General features: G+C 46.3%; 1 protein-coding gene across 3 annotated transcripts in view; it reads right to left on the minus strand.

Annotated features, from left to right (window-relative positions):
* The window catches only part of TLN2 (talin 2), a 462,999-nt gene that overhangs the window by 372,255 nt on the left and 67,525 nt on the right, over positions 1-23,219 (minus strand). For all 3 annotated transcript variants that reach the window (XM_058665748.1, XM_058665745.1, XM_058665746.1), the window contains exon 2: positions 7,348-7,437. The gene's annotated coding sequence lies outside the window, so the exon portion shown is untranslated. The remainder of the gene's footprint in view (positions 1-7,347; positions 7,438-23,219) is intronic.

A 23,219-nucleotide genomic window follows, 5' to 3' on the forward strand; every position in this document is an offset into this window, starting at 1 on the left:
CACTGCCCAGATAGAGAATGTCACATCTTAAGGAAAGGGCACAGGGAAACTGGCAGCTTACATTAGAAATGGTTTTGATCCAAGAGGTCTGTTCCAAGCATTCTAGTAACAGGGATGGGCTAGAGAAGGCCCAGGACACCACAAGAGGAGGAAGCCCTTGTTGGGGTAGGCTGGGCTGGGCAGCGCAGCTAGGTTCACCCCACAGTGAAGTTTATCAGCCTTTTATCACCCTATTATGCTCTACTCATGTCACAGATGTCTACTGGATGACAAGGACTGGGACTCTGCCCTACGGAAATGTGGCTTGAACAAATTGCAAAGAGCAATTCAGGATGCCTGGAAGACACCCGTCATCTCTAGCAAACAGACAGCAAGGCCACAGCAACCACCACAGGAGTAAAAACAGACAAGAGGGCAGCTGGGAAAGCGGGCAAGGCCCTGACTGCATGCTGAGCTTGTACTGGCACATGCATTGCCTCTCCCCACACACATGAATCACGTTACTGGTGAGCACTGGGCCAACACTCAGCACCTCCAGACACAAGCAAAAGAGGGCTACAGAAAAACACGGATGGCAGGGAGGGGTGGGGAGACACAGGAAGAGGCCTTGAAGACTGAACTGCAATACCAGATAGGGCTTTCCAGAAACTTCTGGGTCTGCTAGTCAGTAGGCTTCATAACCCTATAGGTTCTCAGACTGGTTGAGCCACTTTTTTAAAAAAAAAAAATGGCTTCTTCTACTTTTCTAGCTTTTGAAACTCCAAAAACTCAAAACTACTAACATTCTAAGCTAGCAAGAGTCCTCATGATTGTTGAGAATACAAATTGGTTCATCTTGGATGTGAGGGCGATCTGGCTCAACATCTGTCACCCTATTGATCGCCAGGGTTGATTCGGCTGATCTGGCTGGCTAGGCGGGTGTCCCCTTCCTCCCTCACCGCTCCATGTGCGTCCCTCCCGAAGCTGCGCGCTCGGTCGAAGAGGACGACCATCCCTGCTAGAGGAGGACTGGTCTTCGGTCAAGGATATACGAGTAGCTGCGCTCCCCTGTTAGCACCTCCAAACAAGCTCTCAAATTGGTTCATCTTTTGAAAGGGGCAAAATGTTTTTATTTATTTAGAAAGTGAAAGAGAAAGCGAGGGAGGGGAGAAGGGAGAGATCAGTATTTATCTATAAATGTCGACAACAATTAGGGCTTGCCAGGCTGGGCCAGGAACTCCATCTGAGTCTCCTAAGTGACTAATAGGAAACCATGAACTTGGGCCATCACCTGCTGCTTCCTAGAATGTACATTAGCAGGAAGCTGGATCAGATTCAAAGTAGCCAGCACTTAAACTGGCACTGAAGTATGGGATGCAAGTGTCCCCAAAACATAGCTTAACTCATTGTGCCCCAGTGCCTACCCCGAAAGGGAAAATGTCCTGACTCTGAAATTCCACAGAACTGCCCACAACAGTCTATAAAACAGTATTACAAAACTGCTCATGGCATTGCTCATGGGTGGTGGGCAGCAGAGTGGAGAAAAACTCCCACAAATGGGAATAAATGGTTCCATAATTATTTGATTTAAAAAATAAACATGTAGTCTTTTTTTTAAAAAAAGATTTATTTATTTTTATTACAAAGTCAGATATACAGAGGAGAGAGGAGAGACAGAGAGGAAGATCTTCTGTCCGATAATTCACTTCCCAAATGAGCGCAACAGCTGGTACTGCGCCGATCCAAAGCTGGGAACCTGGAACCTCTTCCGGGTCTCCCACACAGGTGCAGGGTCCCAAAGCTTTGGGCCGTCCTCGACTGCTTTCCCAGGCCACAAACAGGGAGCTAGATGGGAAGTGGAGCTGCCGGGATTAGAACTGGCACCCATATGGGATCCCGGCGTGTTCAAGCTACTAGGCCATGCCGCCGGTCCCCAACATGTAGTCTTTAAATGTGGAGTAGATTTTTATGGGACTGGGCATTTGGTGCAATAGCTAAGACCCACCTTGGTTCAAGTCCTGGCTCCATCACCTGATTCCAGCTTTTTGCTAATGCACCCTGGGAGGCAGCAGATGACGGAGCGAGTGCTTGGGATCCTGACGCTCACAGGAGAGGGTGAAGTTCCACACTCCAGGCTTTGGCCTGCCCCAGCCATACAGACAGTGTGCATTTAGGGAGTAAACCAGCAGATGGAAGCTCTCCGTGCCTGCCTATCTTACAAATAAATGAAAAGCAAAGCAGAAACAATACACTTGTATACAAAGGGTCACAAAGGCTTATATAACACATCTACCACCTTAAATGTTATCTCCTTCCCACAAAATAGCAAGCAGGGGTAACAACTGTTTTATCATGTGTCCTTTACTCAGATTCACCTATTATTAACATCTTAGTCTACTAACTATGGTTTCTTTCTCCCTTTGTCCATACATACTGTAATTTTTAAAAAATAATAAATTCAGGGCCCAACGCAATAGCATAGAGGCTAAAGTCCTCACCTTCAACGTGCCAGAATCCCATATCGGCGTCAGTACTAATCCCAACTGCCCAACTTCCCATCCAGTTCCCTATTTGTGGCCTGGAAAAGCAGTCAAGCATGGCCCAAAGTTTTGAGACCCTGCACCTACATGGGAGACCCAGAAGAGGCTCCTGGCTTTGGATTGGCTCAGCTCCAGCAGTTGTGGCCACTTGGGGAGTGAACCATCAGACAGAAGATCTTCTTCTCCAGCTCTCCTCCTCTCTGTATATCCACCTTTCCAATAAAAATAAATAAATCTTTAAAAAATAATAATAAATTCATTTTATTTTGTGATGTTTACATTTTTGAGAATGATATGAACCACCAATCAGGGTGGGGAGGGTTGAGCAATGGGAGAAAGTGGATGAAACAACGGCCTCTAATCTTCTTTTTTCTTCTGGTATCTGGGGAAAGTGGAGCGAGAAGGGGAGAAGGCCTCTCCTAGCAACCCAACCGCATCAGTACCCAGGAATGGGGGAAGGCCACCCAATGTCAGCCCAGGGTCCCCAATGTGCAGCATGTTCTGAGGATACTGCTTAAGTGTTTTTGATAGTTTTGATAGTTGCTGTAACAACTGTTCTTGAGCCAAACAAGACGTCTCTCTATAAGGCACTCCTTTTATCAGGAAACATGCATTCTTAACTTTTAAATTTTTTAAAAAGAAGAAGTATCGCTCAAATGAGACACATAACTATGACTGGACATAACAGACCCATCATTTCAGACAGCATAACAATATAAAACACCAGGGGGTTTCAGATTTGCATACTCCCATTCAGGAATACAAGTGATATATGCAGCCAGAGGCCATGGGCAAAATCCCCCTCTGGGCCTCCCAGGCTGACTGCTCTGTGAGCAATGCTGGCTTTGAGGTTGGGAGTTTCTGAATGAAGGAGACTGGCAGGGCACACTGCCTTCCAACAGAGGCAAGCAGCCAAAGCAGCAATTCAGGAAGTATCTGGAGACTGTTTAGCATTCTATCTGTAGCTGTGTGTCTGTCCCTGCAAAGTTCAATATACATATTATCAGCATTGTAAGAGAAAAAATATAGCCTAGCATAATGATGGGGCATAGTCCCCAATCTGTCAACCCTAAGGCGGGTTCCAGAATCCTAATCTTACATCAAAATGCTGGAAGCATGGACAGGGACAATCAAGGTGGTGATGATCATGATGGGGAAGCTGCCTTGTACTTGTAGAAATATTTTTCTCATTTTAAAAAATGTCAACAAGTTGTAAATTACTTTTACAACTTTGTAAAATAAGAAGACATTTTAAAGAAACAAACCCAGCCTGGGTTATAAAAGAATATACATTCCTTTACTTCTCAAACATCTTCCACCTGCTCTCTGCCATTACCTCAAATAATTAGAGAGCCTGGAAAAGTGTTCACTTCTGAAACTCATGAAACAAGCAAACACCTACCACCTGTTTATTTTTTTTTAAAGATATTTAATTTATGTGAAAGGCAGAGAGAGTGAGAAAAATCAAGACAAATTTATCTCCTGGTATACTCTCCAAATGGCTGTGACAGATAAGGCTACGTCAGGCTGAAGCCAGGAGCCAAGAACTCCACCTAGGTTTCCCCTAGGTCAGGAACACAAGCAGTTGGACCATCACCTGTTGCCTTCCCAGGTGCATTAGTAGGAAGCTGGATGGCAAGCAGAGTAAGTGGAACTGAAATTGGCACTGTGGACTGGGATGCTGCCATTGCAAACAATGGCTTCACCTGCTGTGCCATAATGCCAACTGTCCAGTATCTGATTTCATTTATAGACTTGGAATTACGGGAGACCATACTTGGAATTATTGGTTGGCCATCAGTACCACATTTGGGTTTTCAGGGTTTGTTGATTCACTGATCTTCGGAGGCTGCCTGGTCAGATCCACAAACCCAAAGTTGTTGCCACAGGCAGTGGTTTTCAGTATGCAAATGAAGAAGGAAATTATTGATATATTCATTTCCTAAGGGTCCAGAGACAGACCATGGATACCATGACAGATGCAACATCATGTCTGTCCACAGAGGGTTCACTGTCTAAAAACACATATTTGACTTCAGACAACAGAGAGGAGACATACAAGGACCACTTCAGCCAGTCCTTAAGAGTAAATGGCCAGGGCCCGGCGGCGTGGCCTAGCGGCTAAAGTCCTCACCTTGAATGCACCAGGATCCCATATGGGCGCCGGTTCTAATCCCGGCAGCTCCACTTCCCATCCAGCTCCCTGCTTGTGGCCTGGGAAAGCAGTCGAGGATGGCCCAAATGCATTGGGACACTGCACCCGCGTGGGAGACCTGGAAGATGTTCCTGGTTCCTGGCTTCAGATCGGCGCTAACCGGCCCGTTGCGGCTCACTTGGGGAGTGAAACATCGGACGGAAGATCTTCCTCTCTGTCTCTCCTCCTCTCTGTGACTTTGTAATAAAAATAAATCTTTAAAAAAAAAAAGAGTAAATGGCCAGGGTAAACATTCAGCCATCTAAAAGATTATGTCTACAAGAACCCTACACTATAACTTTCTCCTCCTTTTCACTGTTGAACAGACAGACTCCCAGATTAGGGCTGCTATTCATAGGTGTCCATGCGAGCAACTGAGCCCAGCATGAAGTTATGACACCACAGAGGTGGCATGTACAGCTCCAGAACACCGAAAGTAGACGGAGTAGTCAGCCTAAACTTCTAAGTCTGAAGAAGCAAGAAGGAAGTGCTTTTAGGTCTGAAATGAACCAGCAAACAATGTATTTCTTCCCCACCTCACTTCCATTTCCTAAATCTTTGAAATAAATAAATTTACATTGACTTTCACTGTATTTGAAAAAGCAGAGAAACAGAAAAGAGATCCCCCATCTCCTGGTTCATTCCTCCAATGCCTACCATATCCAAGGCTGGCCTACCTAGGTCAAAGCCAGGATCCAGGAACTCTATCCTGGTGTCCCACATGGATGGCAGGGATCCAAGCACTTAACTCGTTCATTATCTGCTACTTCTCATCGTATGCATCAACAGGAAGCAAGATAAGAAGAACAACTGGAAGTGAATCAGGCATTCTGAAAGAGGATGTGAGTGTCCCAAGTGGCAGCTTATTCACTACGCCAAATGTCCACCCATAGAAATATTTTAAAGGTGTCACAGAGAAAAAGGCTATATCGTAGGGTAAAGCTGAGGGCCAAAGGGAACAAAATTGATGACCTATGCTATAAATAAGCAGCAACCTAGTTTTGCCATCAACAGTAAAACACATAAGATCTAACAGTCCAGTCTAGATCCTGACTGTGATGCCCTCAGTGGGGCCAGTTCCTTCATCCCTGGGTCTCTGTTCCAAACCACAGTGGTAACATCTGCCTCCTGAGTCACTTAAGTCACAAGAACACTACCTCACACTTAGTCTAGGACACTGAGAGTGCTCTACAAACGGCTGCTAGAGTTGTTGCTCACTCAAGTAGAGAATCCATTTAGCTGCTGCCAGGATGAGCCCTTAGAAAGCATCAGGGCAGCAGCCTGATGATATTAAACCTGTAGCACATTCCCCAGCCCAGGGCCAAGCCACTGGCAGGGCTCAAGACTCAGTCCTTTATAGCAGTGCCCAAGCCCCTCCCAACTGCTCACCTGTGAACCCTCACTCCACCTGCTATTAGACTTCTGCAATCACTTCACAGCTTCTATCGTGATCTCTCAAAGTGCAAGGACAAGTGCCTCAGGAGCGCTCCTGATATATCTACTCTTAGACAAAGCACCTTGAGCAGGAGAGGCACTTGGCACAACCACTGATGAGGGGTGGGGTGTTGGGGGGAGGTTGTGGGATAGACAGCATTGTGGCACAGCAAATTAAGCCACCACTACTTTTTAACAAAACCATTGGGTTCCTGAGTCAGAACACTCAGGTTCACATGGCTGAAGCAGATTCTAAGCCCAGTCAAAATTTCACCAGGTCTCTAGTGGCTTTACACACATGTACACACACACACACACACACATACACACCACCTTACAGACAGTCCACAGACTCACATCTAAGGCCAAAACTTTTTTGCATCATCAAGAACCAAGCATGGGAGCATCATCTGGGGCTTTTTAGAAGTGCAGAACACAAGGGCCCAAACAGCTACTGAGTCAGGCACCTGCGCTGTCATTAACAAAATATCTTTGCCACATGGTCTTGGTGTTTGGAACAAACCACCCAGAGAAGGTTATGATCATGGATTTAGGAGTTGACTTGATCTCATTTGTCTTGGGGGACTGGAAGCCACTGGCACACAGCAAATGCTCAACCAACACCTGCAGCATGGAGGAACGGGACTTCCACCAACCCAAGAGATCAATCTTGGTATCAGAGCAAAGAGATGACAGTGAGAATCCCAGAGACATAGTGAATGAATCAATGTCTGGGGTAAGGGACACATTAAAATAAAGCCATCAGCTAAGGCCTGGGGGGAAAGGAATGTGGATCAGGATTACACATAATGGATGTGATAAGCAGGTAGGTGTAAGGAAAGAGGATCTGAGCTGGAGCACAGGCATTCTCCCCAAAATGAAAGCATCTTCTCGCAGTCTAGGGCAGAGGCCAGTAGGGCTGCATGGACAAGTCAACCAAGAAGGGAGCCAGGATTCCTTGGCAGTAGAACACTGAAGCTGCAAGAAGGCAAGGGGAGATGTTCCTGCCCACAACCATGATGACTGCTGTGAGGGACAGAAAAGCCAAGTCTGGAGCCATCTCCAAGGCTCAAAGGGCTGGGTGTGAGTGGGGCAGGCTACAGGAGGAAGCAGACTGTCGGGCAGACCAGGCTGAGTGCATACCCATTGACCACAGCCACAGAGAGGCACTCTCCAAGCAGAAACACAGAGATCACTCACAGTTTTCAGCAAGCTGATTCAGGAACACATGTGCAGCTGAGCAATCGAGGGGCCGGGAGCCCAGTCCAGATGTCACCCTGCAGCAGTACACTGGCAGAAAAGACAAAAATGACACGTGAATGCAGGTGGCCATGTTAGCTGGTAAGCAACATTCTCCTGCCAGTGACTAACATGGGTGTGCCAATCATAGACAGGTCCCAAGAAGGAAATGGCACATAGGGTTTATAGTTGCAGGGAAATGTGCACTGGCATAACCAGGAGCCCCTCTGATAACCAGAAAGGCAACCTTCTGCCAGTCACAGCCCCACCCCCCCAACCTCAACTGTGGTGTCCACAAATGGGACCACTGGGAGGTAGGCCTTGGAAATCAGGTCCAATCCCCTCCTCTTCCAGATGAGAAAAGCCCAGATGTGGAAATCGGCAAGTATGGCATGGTCAAGAGTGGAACCTCAGAGTCCCATGTCTGAAGATTCAGTTCTACCTGTAAATTACCTTTCTAGTGAAACTCAGTTTCTAAACAAATGGAATTCTCATTGGGTTGGCCTCTATACTAGAGGAGAAGCCAGAGCAGCCTGCCATTCCAAATATGAACAAATAAGCTCTCTCAGTAATTCCAGTACACACGCACCAGTCAAGTTCCTGATTTCTTCAAGAAGAAAGTTCAAACAAAAACATACATGTTTGTGCTGAAGTGGGAGAAGAAAATCTAAAAGCTTTGAAGGAAACCCTGAAGATCTGGAGGGGAAAAACCCACCTGAATATCCGAGAAGCAGAGAACAGTATAGGGGTCAGACAGAAAACTCCTTTTCCATAGATAAGTATGTAGCCTCAAGAGACCACAACCCTTGCACATCACAACACTGAGTTAATTTCAAAGGAAGAATAGCTAAGACTCCTGTCAACATTTCACATTGGCGAACAGGAAATAGGTGACCAAGATGGTAATGCTCCAGGAAATAAGGAATATGGTTACAGTTGCTTTTTAAATCAAATCAAATCGTCACCTGTTTATTTTTTGTAAAAGATTTGTTTTTATTGAAAAGGCAGATTTACAGAGAGAAGGAGATACAGAGAAAAAGATCAAAAGATCTTTCATCTGCCTGTTCACTCCCCAAGTAGCCACATTAGCCGGAGCTGAGCCAATCTGAAACCAGGAGCTTCTTCTGGGCTCCCATGTGGGTGCAGGGTCTCAAGGCTTGGGGCTATCCCCCAATGCTTTCCCCCGTCACAAGTAAGGAATTGGATGGGAAGTGAGGCAGCCAGGATATTAACCTGCACTTATATAGGATGTGGGAGCCTGCAGGCGGAGTACTAACCACGGAGCTATCACACTGGCTCCTTCACCAATTTCTTTTAACATAAGCATCTAAGTAGATGCATCTTCCTCCTGGGGTTCTAGTCCCAGCTGCCCCAGACAAAAATCAATCAACACAGCTTCAGGCAGAAATCACCTAACCTCGGAGATGTTCAATTAACTCAGCCGTACAAAGAGGAGCGTGTGGGGGATAAAACTGCAGTCCTTCATCTGAGAGAACTTGCAAACACCCTCGTCCCTTTGGAACACAACTGAAAATACTTAGCACTATCTGAATTCATACCAAGTATAACGGCATGCTTATCTTGAGGAAGCAGTGCCAGTCATTATACATTTAGGTGACAGTAACTACTGAGTCAGTGTAGCAATGCCTGATTCTGTTTCTCAGCCTGCCTCCACCCTCACTAAATGGGTATTTGGATCTGTGTCCCCAAAGGTCCAGCATTATTTATAAGGCAAAAGTTATGGTTTCTTTTGCTCAAAGCAGGATTTAGGCAATGAGCTCATTTGTTTTGAAACTACAGCAACCACTCGTTTCTCTCCCCCTTCATTTTAGCAGTCTCGTAACTCTGGGTCAAGAGAGGAAGACAAAGCTTTCAGAGCCAGAGCAAAGCTGCCAGGCCACCCACAGCATGGTCGAAGATTCCACCCAGACAAGCATGGGTCTGTCATACTGTGTGTGTCCCTTTTAAGAATTAGGCACTCTTCACAAGCAAGAGACTCATCAAGACTCACATGGGCAAATCAAACTCATTTCAAGAAATCTTCCACTTCCCTGGGGTCCTTTAAAAACAAACCCCCGTTCCACAACATCCACATTAGTCCTCACTTTCATCGGTGGAGAAGGAGGACAGAGGAGCATTATAGACTCCTCTGAAATGGGAGGGACCCTTTCACCCTACAGAAGCACACAGCCAGAGTTACACATTCAGGCAGAAACGGTTTCTGAGCCCCCTCCACTTTCCTCTGTAATGGAAATTACAAACTCTTGCTAACTAGCATGTTATCAGGAACCTGTTTTCAATTATTGAAATAGAAAAGCAGAGACAAACACAGATTTCCTTTTTGCTGCTCTACTTCCCCAAATGCCCATAACAGCCAAGGGTAACTCAGGCTGAAGCCAGAAGTCTGAAACTCAACCTGGGTCTCTTCATGTGAAAAGATACTTCTAGGGTTTACATTTGCAGGAATGCTGGAACAGATGATGGAACCAGGACTCAAACCCAGGCACTCTGCTAGGTGAGGCACATACCTTAACAGGTAGGTCAATCACCCACCCAGCTCCTCTTTTTCAATTTTCTGTGATTTCCCAGGATCCCTTTGTAAAAGAAGTTATGATTGGTAACCCCACTTACAAAGGGAACCTGACCTCTTGTGACACAGGTAGTAGCCCAGTGAGACTTCAACCAGCAAGGCTCACAGCTGCTCTAGTCTCTGCTTCAGGACCCTTCCTTTGCCTCTTGCTTTCAAAAGGGGCCTCCACTAATGCAGCCAAGTTTGGGATCAGGACTCAATTTTTTTTTCAAAACTAAAATAAGAACAATAAACAAAAGCACATGTTGCTGGGGAATGCATACATTAAGAAAAGCAAAGTTGGTTACAGCACAAACTGAGGATGCTTGTCACCTCTGAGGGACTGGGACAGATGTGTAAGGTCTTTGTAATCCAGCTGTGAGCCACATGGGTGTTCACAGACTCAGTGATACCTATTTCATCTAGGAGTCTCTAGGCATATCGCAGCAAAACAGTCTTCAAACAAGGGGGGTGGGGAGAAGGCAGACTTAAGTCGGAGACAGGGACCTCTGAGAGTTGTTCCCAGGCTCAGTGGAAGACCCAGCGGGGTACCTGTCAGTTGGAGCTGTAGCCACAGCATATCCTCTGTAAATCATCTCACATTTTCAAGTCCACACCTGGGGCAATTGCCATGCTGAGCTCTGAAGTCATCTAGGGAAAGTTAGTGTTTGGTTTCTGCAAATACAATGATCTTTCCCCGACTCACCATGCAGGGCTATTTCATCAAGCACATTCCAATACCAAGAACAAACTCACTGAGTCATTCTGCACAGCTGTCAAGGGAGCAGGCAGCCATTTCTGCAGAGGTGGGAGGAATCTTGGACCACCTTCTACAGGGGCCTGACTTCCTTCTGTCTCCCCTTCAGGAGGTTCTCATCACCTTCCCATCTTTGTCTTCCTCCTGAGTTCAGCTCAGTCAGCAAATGGTGAAGTTACTGCTGGCCAGGAAAAATATGTGCAGAAGGGAGACCACATTAGTGTGTCTCAATTCCTAACTCTTCCCATACTCACCAATATTATCTTGACCAAATAAGGAAAGCATGCTCCTTTGTTAATAACTTGTCTAAGAACATGTCATAAAAAAAAAAAAGAAGGCCTTTTGTAATCTTACTAAGAGACAAAACCATCGTTTCAATTTTCTAGTTACTGGCTTAGTCCATCTTGTTATCCTATAACTAGAATACCTAAGACAAAGAATAAATTTCTTTCTTCTACTTCTGGAGGCTCTATGTCCAAGGTTGGGAGGTCTGCATTTAGCAAGGGTCTTGTTGGCTGTACTGTCTGTCCTATGACTGAAAGTGGAAGGGTGAGAGAGGCAGAGAACAAGAGAACATGGGGCTAGCACTGTTGTACAAAGAGTTCTGCCTCAGTCTGAACTGCTGGCATTCCATATGGATGCTTGTTTGAGTTCTAGCTGCCCAACTTTACATCCAGCTTTCCACTAATGGCCTGGAGAAAGCATTGGATGATATATCAAGAGCTTGGATCCCTGCACCCACATGGGAGACCCAGAAGGAGATCCTAGCTCCTGTCTGGCCCACCCCTGGCCATTGTAGCCAGTTGGGGGATGAACCAGCAGGTAGGAGAGCTTTCTTTCTATAATTCTGACTTTCAAATAAATAAATACTTAAAAATAAAGAGAAAAAGCAAAAGTACAAAACGGGGCCTTGCTTGCTTTTATAACAGGCCCCTTCTGGCACTAACTAACCCACTCTCACTGGATGCTCACCCACGTGGGCAGCTCCATCTTCATCATTTAATTACCATCTGTTAGGTCCCATCTCCCAGCACTGCTACCTGGAGTATCAAGACTGCAAGACATGGACTTCGGTGGGATGCACTCACCTCACAGAAGTTACAGCAGTCAAGGATTGACCTTAGAGCATCCAACATGTTGAGAAGCCAATTTGGCATGACTGCATACCCAGCATGGGAACCAAGGGCAAAAGCAAGCCCCTTACTGAAGGCAACATTTCAGTCCTTTAGTTCACACTTAAAGTCTTTCTACTTTTCTCCAAGCTCAATTCTTCAGTTTAAAAAAACAAAAACTGAATCCAGAAGAGAGACCCTACTTGCCAAAATGTCACTATAAATCAAAAGGAAACCATCCCACCAGATTCTGCCATGAGCCCAAGACATCTACACATGGCTTTTGTTCAACCACATATTTGATCACATATACCCACTGCACACCCTGATGTCCTCTCCATGGATTCAGACAACAGCTTGTCAGAGTTGTTGTTGACTCAAAGCCCTGGTCAGAGTTCAGGCAAAGTAAAAGCCTGCCAATTCCAGAAGAACAGCAGGCTTTGGAGTTTCCACTGATGTGAAGATGTCCTAATCTCGGCTCCCTTCCCAAGGAGACTGCCCATGGTGTGGTCCTTCTCACTCAGACACAGACACCATTTCCAGGCTATATGATTTCAGACAGTGGACCAACCCCAGGCTTCCCAGCCAAAGAGGGGGCTGACCCTTGCAGCAAGCAGTGAGAACCCGTGCATCCCCAGGCATTATCACAGCACCCAGCAGGGTGTAGCTCTCCATCAACAAACTGGGCCAGGACTGCAAGTGCACCTTCCGATACTACCATCCTACTACCATCCAGGGCACTAGATTATGCTAAGCCTCTTTTTTTCTAGTGTTCCATTCTAGCAGGTCTCTCAAGTGTCTCAAGTAATAGAGGCAGCCTTATGACAGCTCTGTCACCAATGCAATAACACCAGCAGCCCCAAGAGTACCCTGGACAACACAGTGATGTGAATGGCATACAGTCCTGGGGGGAGACAGGAGAAGTTGAGATGTAGGGGTTCATTGCCCCACTCTCTTTATTTATTACATGCATATGTGCCAGGTACCAAGCTTAGTGCTGGGAGACCAAAAATGAGTTACCTTTGAAGGCCCACAAGCTCTGTAGACACCAGCCCACACACAGGAATACCTGGATCTCTGTTGTCCTCACAGAGAGGATATATCAACATAAAAACTCCCTTAAATGAGTAGATGTTACATCAGGCCCAAGAGCCATACTTACAAAGGCATTATTAATTCATTCTGGACCCATATAGATGAATAGACCCTGAAGTAACTTCCACAACCCAAAACTAGAACCTTTCCTCTGCTTCAAATTGGTCTAGGGGTAGGGATGAGATGGAAAACTCCCATCTTCCCCATGCTCACAGGCCACACTGTTGGTAAGCAGCCTCAGGTTCTGGTGAATATGCATCTGCATTCCTCTTCTCACCTCCCTGCAGACAGTAGCCATCTCCTACACCTGCTAGGCAGCTTTCCTCCAACCTCCAACCTCCAACTCCCCTTGAAGACAAGGCCCCACTGCATTCCCCATCCTGTTCAAAAGCCTCTTTCCTCTGCCTCTCCAACCAGATGTTCCTGGAGGGTCAACAGAATGTCCTTCCAGCAGCCAGCACTGTTGAAGATGAGTCATCAGATAAAGCTCTGCATATGATGCTACTGCCACATAGGGGCACTCGTTCATGGCCCTGCTGCTTCACTTCTGATCCAGGTTGCTGCTAATGACCCAGGAAAAGCAGCGGAAGATGGCCTGAATGCTTGGGCCCCTGGCAACCACGAGGGAAACCCAGATGAAGCTTCTGGGATCAGCCTGGCCCAGCCCTGGCTGATGTGGCCAGTCAGAGTGTGTAACAGTAGATGCAAGATATCTATAACTCTTTCAAATAAATAAATCTCTTGAACAAAAGAATGCCCCCTCCCTGCCCCGCCTGTCCTGTGAGCACCTTCAGGGTGCCTGGCACCTAGGAGAGATTGCAGATAAGGACAGAAAGTTTGCAAAGAGGGGGGAAGGCAGTTTTTTTTTTTTAATGGAGGACTTGGCAGGGAATTAAGATGAGTCATCAGTTCTGGAGAGGGAGTGAAATGGGTGTGAGTGGACCTTCTCCCCATAATCCAGCAGGATTCAGGGACTCCACGTTCAGAGCGAAACACTCCACACGGTAATAAAGCTATAAGAAACAAGGCAGCAGCCTGCCCCAAGGCTTGGCACATAACAGCACCCTGACCTCCCCCAGGAGACCGTCAGCCAGAGCAGAAAGATAAGGGCCAGACAGACGGGCCGGCGCTGCTTTTCTGCACTGCTTGCAGGACTGCCTCTTCTACCGCCCCTCTGCTTCCCTCCTCTGCCTGACAATCTGGGCATTCAGGATGAAGTTCAAATTTCCTCCCGCAGGAAGTGATGGCCCTTATGCTTCCACTCTCATCCCCTTCCCCTGACTCAGCACCTACCCCTATCTTTACCACAATCACTCCCCCAGCCCACCAATCAGCGCAAACCACAGTGCCTCCCGGTTGACTAGGATTCTCCAGTCTCCAGAACATAGTCTCCTCACCCCCTGAGGGGTCAGAGCCTAGATCATTCCTCCCAGGAAAGTTCTCCCCACCCCACATCCCTGATGGCAAACTGACTCCCCCCCACCACCCAAAGCCTCCCAATCTTTGCCCAACTCTGAGCAGTCTCCTACTGTGTACCTGTTACCTGCACCACAGGAAGTTCCCAGCAGGCAAGGAAACCTTCACCTTTGCCCATGAGACTGCATCCAATGTACACTTGAGCAAACAAGACTCAAATACCTAGGAACTCCCTGGTCACAGTGCTTCACAGTGCTTCACAGTGCTTGCGAGTAGCTCTCCAAGAGCCAGCTCGAGAATCTCACCAAGCACACAAGCAGCGTGGACAAAGGATGGGTGGTGTTTGCACACTGCACTAACACAAAGGACTCAGTTGGGCAAGTCCACTCTATCAGGCTCCACTTTCCAAAGACTGAATAACTAGATTTTCCCTGCCAACTCCAGCATTCCTATGAGACCAATCCCAGAAATTCACAATTTCAGAATACACGGGGACTACTTTGTTTTAGAAAAAACAGCCTTTGAGTAAGCAACACTGTGAAAGGAACTGCATTTGCCAGTCTACCCAAAGCCATGGATTTCTCTGAGACAGGCCCAGCACACAGCCTGTTTCTTCTGATTCATCGGGCTGACTGCCTGGTCTAGAATTTAGATAGCTGTTAGGTCAGAAAATGCATTTACCAGTCTCTCAAATGGGAAGTCTGCTTCCATGCTCCAAATAAAATAAGGAAGCAATATGTGACCCCAGTCAAGAAGTCTCTGGAATCTTTTTTCCACAATGTACAAATGTTTCTCATTTGGGCAAAGCTCTGTTTCAATAACATGCCAAGAACAGACAAAGAAAACTCCACTACCAACCTACTCCTGCTTGCATGAAAGCATTATAAATTATCTTCATTACGTCATACGGCCAAGTGTCTCACACAGTATAATTGGCGACAAAGGGTTGCAGCAGCCATTTTCTGGACAAAGTTCTGTATTCAGAGGTCTTCTTTTGCTTCTCAGCCAGATCTCAGCTTTATTTCCTCCCAAGAAAACACCACAGGGCTGACCTCCTGTCTGTGGCCTCTCACATTCATTTCTAAAGAATCATCATGGATATCAATGGCAAAAGGCAATTTCTTGGTAACATTCAGTAATTGCAAGCCAAAACCGACTGGATGGGGTGATTATGCACTCCAACCTTTCCTAGCTAAGTCTATCTCAGCCCAGCTGTGACAGATGTTAGAATCTGTAACACTTAGCTCGACTGCACAGATCAAATTCCATCTTCACTGTTAAAGGAGTTTCAAAAAAAGTTCACTTAATATGATACCCCCGCTGGCATGCTCCCTGGATGAGATCAACTCCTAAGTGTGCCACATCCAGCACCATAAGTAGGCCCATTCTGTTTTCTGTTTGGGTCATGAGCTCATACTCCAGCTCGGAAGCCAAGAGCTTTACACCAAACCATGGGAAGGGAAACTCAAGTGCAAGGATCCTAATTCACACCAAAGCATGGGAAGAATTCAAGTGCTCTCGCATTCATTCTTTTTAGGGCCCTCTCTGAGGATGGGTGGGCACATTGACCCAAGACTGCACACCAAAGACTCAGTACCTGCTCCGCTCTAGCCAGAAATTTCAGATACAAAAGGTACTTGGAGATCCCCCAGCCCAAGGATTATCAAACTTTACAGCCTGGGGGCCAGGCACAATAGCATAGCTGCTAAAGTTCTCACCTTGAACACACCAGGATCCTAGATGAGCACTGGTTCTAATCCCAGCGACCTCACTTCCCATCTAGCTCCCTGCCTGTGGCCTGGGAATGCAGTTGAGGATGGCCCGAAGCCTTGGAACCCTGTACCCGTGTGGGAGACCTGGAAGAAGCTCCTGGCTCTGGATTGGCTCAGCTCCAACTATTGCAGCTGCTTGGGGAGTAAACCATCGGACGAAAGATCTTCCTCTCCGTCTCTCCTCTTCTCTGTATATCTGCCTTTCCAATAAAAATAAATAAATCTTTTTTTAAAAAGCCTGAATTCCAAAGAGAGAGATTGAGATCTTTCACCTGCTGATTTAATCCCCCAAAGGTCACAATGGCCAGGGCTGGGCTGATCTGAAGCTGAGGGCCAGGAGCTTCTTCCTGTCTCCTATAACGTGCAGGGGCTCAAGCACTTTGGCTATTCCCTGCTGCTTTTCCACACCATTAGCAGGGAGCTGGATCAGAAGTGGACCAGTTGGGATGAGAACCAACACCTATATGGAATACTGGTACCACAGGCATAGAACTAGTCTAGCCTGCTACAGCACCATGCTGGCTGCTTTGCTGTGGTCTTATAAATCCAAGCTCACCACTCAACATTACAGTCCTATCTAGAAAGCAGGCAATTATATCTCTGCTCCCACTCCTGAAAGCAGGAGGAAACCTACAAGCCAAATATGTTATATGACAAGCAAAGAAATAAAAAAAAGAGCAACTTCACAATAAAACCAAACAGAAAACAGCACAGCTGTAACTTCATTCAATAACATCTATGGAGCCTGCATTTCCTTAATACTTAGCAAGCCTGAAACCAGCCCTCAACTCCCAGCCCAGAAGTCACAGTGTCAAGCCACTGTTTTAGTTTTGCCATTCCCCAAAACCTCTTCTGGCTCTGGCTGCATAAGGGTGCTTTGAAACTGGAATTAAAAGATTTTCTTGGCACCAAAATATACCGTTTTCAAATATATGCAGAATTCTCACAATTTGCATTTGCTATGAGCTTTTTGAAGAGACCCCCCTATAAAGCACAGATCTCAAATTCTTTTTGCATCATAAGAACATTTTTCTACTTTTCCAACAAAGTTTTGTGCCTTTTAAAAGATTTATTTATTTATTTGAAAGAGTTAAAAAGATGGAGAGACAGATAAAGAGAGAGATATTTATCTGCTGGTTCACACCCCAGACAGCAACTGGGCCAGGCTGAAGCAAGAAACCAGGGACTTCATCTGGGTCTCCTATGTGAGTGACAAAGGCAGAAGCACTTGTGCCATCTTTTGCTGCCTCTTGCAGGCAAATCAGCAGGGAGCTGTATTGGAAGTAGAGCAGCCAGGACACAAACAGGCTTTGATATGGGATGGCAGCATCATATATCCACCAGTCCACAGCATCTCCATGTTCCCCATACCCACCACTTGCTAACTTTTTGAAGTAACCTCCTATACACAGTACTATGAAGGAGGGAAATCTAAAAAGAGAAGCAAATGGGCCTGGTGCCATAACCTAGTGGCTAAAGTCCTTGCCTTGCATCCGCCACAATCCCATATGGGTGCCAGTTTTAGTTCCAGCTGCTCCACTTCTCTTCCAGCTCTCTGCTTGTGACCTGGGAAAGCAGGGACCCTGCACCCATGTGGGAGACCAGGAAGAAACTCCTGGCTCCTGGCTTTGCTCATTGTAGCCATTGTAGCCATTTGGGGACTGAACCAATGATGGAAGATCGCTCTCTGTCGCTCCTTCTCTTTGTAAATCTGATTTTCCAATAAAATTAAATAAATAAACATTTTAAAAGAGAGAGAAAAGCCAAGTTCCCCTCCCCAATGAAAGCCCATAATGCCATGGACTCTGAAACCACAGAATACATGAGTTAGTTATTTTGCCAGAATTCTCCATTTCAAGAAATAGTAGAGAGTAGCTCATGATCTTAACAGGCTCCTTTCTGGAGAATTCTGAGAGAGTAAACCACTTCCTAGACATGCTGCGCAGGAATTCTGCCATCTCCAACGTGTGTGTGGTGACTATTTGGGGGGCAGGAGCAAGGGGGAGAGGAGGGAAGCAGTAACAATAAGAAGAAAATCAAAGTATCCCAGAAACAAGCAAACAAACAAACAAAACCAGAAAGGGAATCCAAGAAGCCACCTGGGGCTCAAAGCTGCTGAGTAGACAGGCTGAAGCCCTGAGCACACTGCATTCGCTCAACACACACAAACTCTTCTCACCTCAAGTGTTCCAGCACTTTTATCTCCAATCAAGCAGTGCAGACAGGAGATGCACAGAGCACAGAGTGGATGCAGGGAAAACTCTCAGAATAGCCACCCAGGCACCCAGGCACACCCTATGAGTGGGCAACAGAGAGTTAACACCCTGGGGCTCAGTGGGCACAAATCCGAAATCATAATAAAGACGTAGAGGGATTTAGTCTTGAGTCCTCCCCTCAGCCATCAGAAGGAATGCCAAAAATGCAGAGCGAGTGTTGCAAGCCAGGGCCATTGCCTTTTCCTAACTGTGCAGAGAATTTGCATTTAAAATGAGCATTTCATCAGCTCTTCCAAGAAGGCTCCCTAGTTGGCTGCTACCACCAGACAAGAATAAAAGCGATCCCAAAGTATCATTATTCCAACCAAAGTCTCTGGGTATCCAAGAAGGCAAACAGCACTAGCGGCCAAGTGCATCATATAAGCCAGGTGCCTGGTCCACTCACACAACACCAGCAAATCACATGAACACGACAAGGACAAAAGCCACCTTTGTCCATCTGAATCTCTAGGCTTCCTCAGCATCAAACTTCATTGTCTATACAGGGACTTCTGAAAGCCTGTAGAAAAATGGAATTAAAGATCAGGCAGAGACTGGAGCAAAAAATAATTAAAATCGTAAACCCCATGAGAGCATTTTTTCATAACACACGTTGCTGCATGAACTTTATGCAAAGCCCTTGTAGGCATGGATTTCAACATTTCTGTGCATCTTCTTATCCCATGTCCCAAAAACTTTTTAAACTCCCTTTGGTGATCATTTCCCATGTTCAAGTTGTATTAGGAAATCAAGTTGGGTATGAGAACTGAAAAGCAAACAAGTGGCCGGGAAAATCTGGAAGGTGCTTTTTAATGCCACCATAATGAGCTGGGGTCTGACTGTGGCAGTGGCTGGCTATCAGCCAACTTTCCAAGGGCACCTTGTCAGGAAGGGGACAGTTGGTCCTTCCAGGACCTGCACATTCACAACACTTCCAGCAAAAACCAGAAGAGCAATCTCAGTTTAAAAGGAAGAGAAGACAGGAGACAGAGATGCAGTGAGGAAACCCAGAGAGGGTCTCAGAATTCCTTGGCCACCAGGTGGGCAAGAGAAGTCAGTGGGTGGCTGCAGCCTTGTTTCCCGTAGAGGGATACTTAGAAGTTTGTGACATTCTGAACAGCTTTTTATCACCTTTACACACCAACAAAACTGCAGAGAGGAGAGCGGCATTTAGAAACCCATTTTGGAGCTCCAAAAATGGCTGCAGAGACCTGGGGCTGGGTGAGAAGCACCAAGAATCACTGCCCCACAATGCACGAGGCTTGAGCTGTGCAAGACAGCAAACTCACTGGAGCCTTTCAGCATCTCTGTGTCTCCTTCTCCAACCTCCTCCTTGTCAAGGGGGCCATTTCACTCAGTAAATTCTCACCAGAGCTAGAGAATTTCCCAAGAGGAGGCAAGAGGCAAAGCCAAAGGACAAGAAGTTCCCAAGAATGCCATCCACCCTGCACGCAGCCTCTGTGTGTTTGGTGCCTCCAGCACAGGCTCCTTCAGGCTGGTTTCAGATTCAAGGGTCCTGCAAGAGAGTCCTGGACCAGCCAGCAAAGCCACACTCAGAGCTCTGCGTCTGTTCCTCTGGCTCTAACGGCTCATTTTTTCCAGCCTAGTGTACTGCTCCACCCTTCTAAAAACAAGGTGTCACCTTGTCACCTCTGGTTGAACACACTTCCCTGCATCCCTGAGGCATGACAATGTTCTGATGGCCGGGCCTGGCAAGCTCCCAGATTGGGAATCCGGGCCCTTGGTGCCTGGGGAAGATGAGTCACTAGTTAAAAACCAGGAACCCAATGAATAGAGCTGGTTTTAAAAACAGACAGCCCTGGTTCCGTGGCTGGCTGCCCTCCCTAAGTGCATGGCTTCTGGGCTTTTCGGCAGACCCATGGCCAATGATGGAGCACACGGAGCTCAGCCCTGTGCATGCTGCCTACCCTCTTTGGGGGCTTTGGTCAAACAATGCACTGTGCAGCTTTTTTTTTAACCTTTTATTAAAGCCAACTAACAAACCTAAGAGTTCTCCTTCTTGACTCCTACAAAGCAAAGTTAAACACCCTGGGTCTAACTTCATTAGCTTGGACAGGGTCCAAACCAACATTTGGACTTGTTTGTGCCAATCGGACCACACTTGAGCTACCAACTATCTGACAGGGTTCTGTGGCATGCTACACACACACACACACACACACACACACCCCTACCTACCTACCTACCACTTAGGAATAGTTCTCCTCAGCTGCTTGCTATACCTGGCTGGCTTTGTTCCAAGCCTCTACTTCAAGGTCAGCTCTTTCAGCGATGCACCCCAAAAGCTGTCCTCTGACATGGCTCTCTCTCTGGCCTCTCCTTTGACTTGGCCTGACAGTCTTGCTCCTGCTGCCTCCCTAGAGCCTGGAGCACAGCCTGAACCACCTCCAATTCTCAGTTATCACAGTAAACCTCTCCTATGCACAATTTTACTCCCCATGGTTTCAGTTACCCCTGGCTAACCACAGTTCAAACATGTTAGCCTTAATCTGTCTTATTTTCAGGAGCCAGAGACCACATTCACTTAACTTTTATGACAGGCATATTGTTACATTATTTACTCTGAATCTCATACTGAGAATTTGATTTACTAATTAAACTTTTTCATGAATATGCATGTATGAGGGAAAACCATGATGGTTTTAGTATGGGGTTTAGCACTAGCTATAATTTCAGAATGCAATCCCTGCAAATAAGGAAATACTGACATTATTTAATCACTGAGCTGTGTGCTAGGACAAGTAGACCTTTCTGAAATATTAGAGTAAGGCATAAACCCACTCCCATCAAAAGGCATACCTGAGATTGTTCTCATCAGCTTTATTCTTCAGAGGTACAATCTGGAAACTGACCAGATGCTCACACACAAAAGAATAGAAAGTCACAAAACAGTGAAGCAATGGCACACTACAATGACTGTTCTGCAACCTACAGCACAACAATGTCCATGGATCTTGCATGTTACATTCAAGAACAGCAACCACAAACAAGAGGACATGCTTGCAGAAACCACTGTCACCAAGTTCAAAGCCAAATACAAGGAAAACAGAATCATGACTCTGGGGAGAGGGTACAGCCACTGGTCAAGAACTTACTGAGGGTCAAACTCTGTCTTGAGATGTTCATTTTGTGAAAACTCATCAAGTGGTATCACTGTAATTTCTATACTTCTCTATGTTCTATTTCAACAAAACTTCATTACAAAGAAAACACATCTGCAGTCACCATGACATTCTTTTCTTCAAGAACCAGCTATATAGTCTATTGCTGAACTGGCATCTGACATCGAGTATCCCCTGGTTGAATGGAAGGCAGCACCTGTCCCTCCACGCAGGACCATACAGGCAGCTGTATAGATGAGGTCTGAACACGCACACAAAAGGCTTCCTGAATCTGAAGCACCATACCTGGCAGGCCACCCCAGAAAGAGAAACCTAAACCTTAATAAAGCCTGATGACCATAAATGCAAACAGGTGAAGGAATATCACTGCCTGAGGCTGATAATAGCAGCTGCACAGGCATCTGAGCCCAACTCTGCTCAGAGTCTAATGACTCAAGACGCTGGGTCACATGAGACGGAGACAACAAGGTTCCATGGTCAATTGCTGCCTCTTTCTAGTAATTCCCTCTTTTCCTATTTTGTGAAAGCTAATTCTCAACAAGAAATTCTTTGCTTGTGCAGAGAAGTGAAACATGATAAAACAGCAATGGTCTCTTGGTTCAGATCAAAAGTTAAGACCTCAGCAGCCCCAGGCCAACAACAAACAGAAGGATAGCCCAAAAACAGAATCACAGAAAGCCCAACTGGTCTCCAGGTTACCTAGCAAGAGGCAATCCAGCCAGCAACAGGTTTGCAAGTTCTCTGGCACCAACAGGTTCAGGCAGCAAGTGCTAGTAAGATCCATTGTCTTAATGTCAACCCTAAAGCTCAACCCCAGACTTAGCTAGCATACCTATGCATGTTCATGCATATGCTCATACCCACTTAGGCATGTATCCCTGCTACAAACTCTAGCGAATCTTCATTCCTCTATTTGAAATTCATTTTATAAGATACTCAGGACTTCAGGAATGGTATAAAGGTGGAATTACTGACTTTTAATCAAGTACACTCACATTCCATCATCCTATATGTTTCTGCCCTATGACGTTCAAAGATCAATTAGAGCCTTTGTCATGGCTCAACAGGGTAATCCTCCACCCGGTGGCATCAGCATCCCATACAGGTGCCAGTTCATGTCCTGGCTGCTCCATTTCCAGTTCAGCTCCTTGTTAACAGCCTGAGAAAGCAGCAGACAATGGTCCAGGTCCTTAGGACCCTGGGCCCATGTGTGAAATCTGGAAGAAGCTCCTGGCTTCCAGGTATGAACCTGTGGCCACTGCCACCTTTTGGGGGAGTGAACCAGTGCATGGAAACCTTCTCTGTCTATCTCTCCTCTTTGTAAATCTTTCAAATTTAAATATATATTAGAGAATCAAGAGGTGGAATAGGGTAAGGACACGTTTAAACGGATGAAGAAACATTAAATCAGGATGAAGCAGAAAGGACATATTCCAGGAAATAGGAAAGGACAGAACAACAGCGGAGGGGTACCTGGAGACTGTCAGACACAGGACAGCAGCGAAAACAAGGGTGTGGTGTTGCAGTGACTGATAACCCAGGAGCATTGAGCTAATGGCGATCTGAACTCCACCAGCTCCTGGAACTCCACCAGCAACCAGGTGGGAAGGGACTTTCACTGGGAGCTTGGGAGGTGAACCCAGACAAATAACTGTCCTTCCTGCTGGTCCGTTTCATTTGACCAGGAGCAGAGACAGAGCAGCAGATCCCAGAC

Source organism: Ochotona princeps, chromosome 6 (assembly GCF_030435755.1).
Source record: "Ochotona princeps isolate mOchPri1 chromosome 6, mOchPri1.hap1, whole genome shotgun sequence".
NCBI classification, from domain to species: Eukaryota; Metazoa; Chordata; class Mammalia; order Lagomorpha; family Ochotonidae; genus Ochotona; species Ochotona princeps.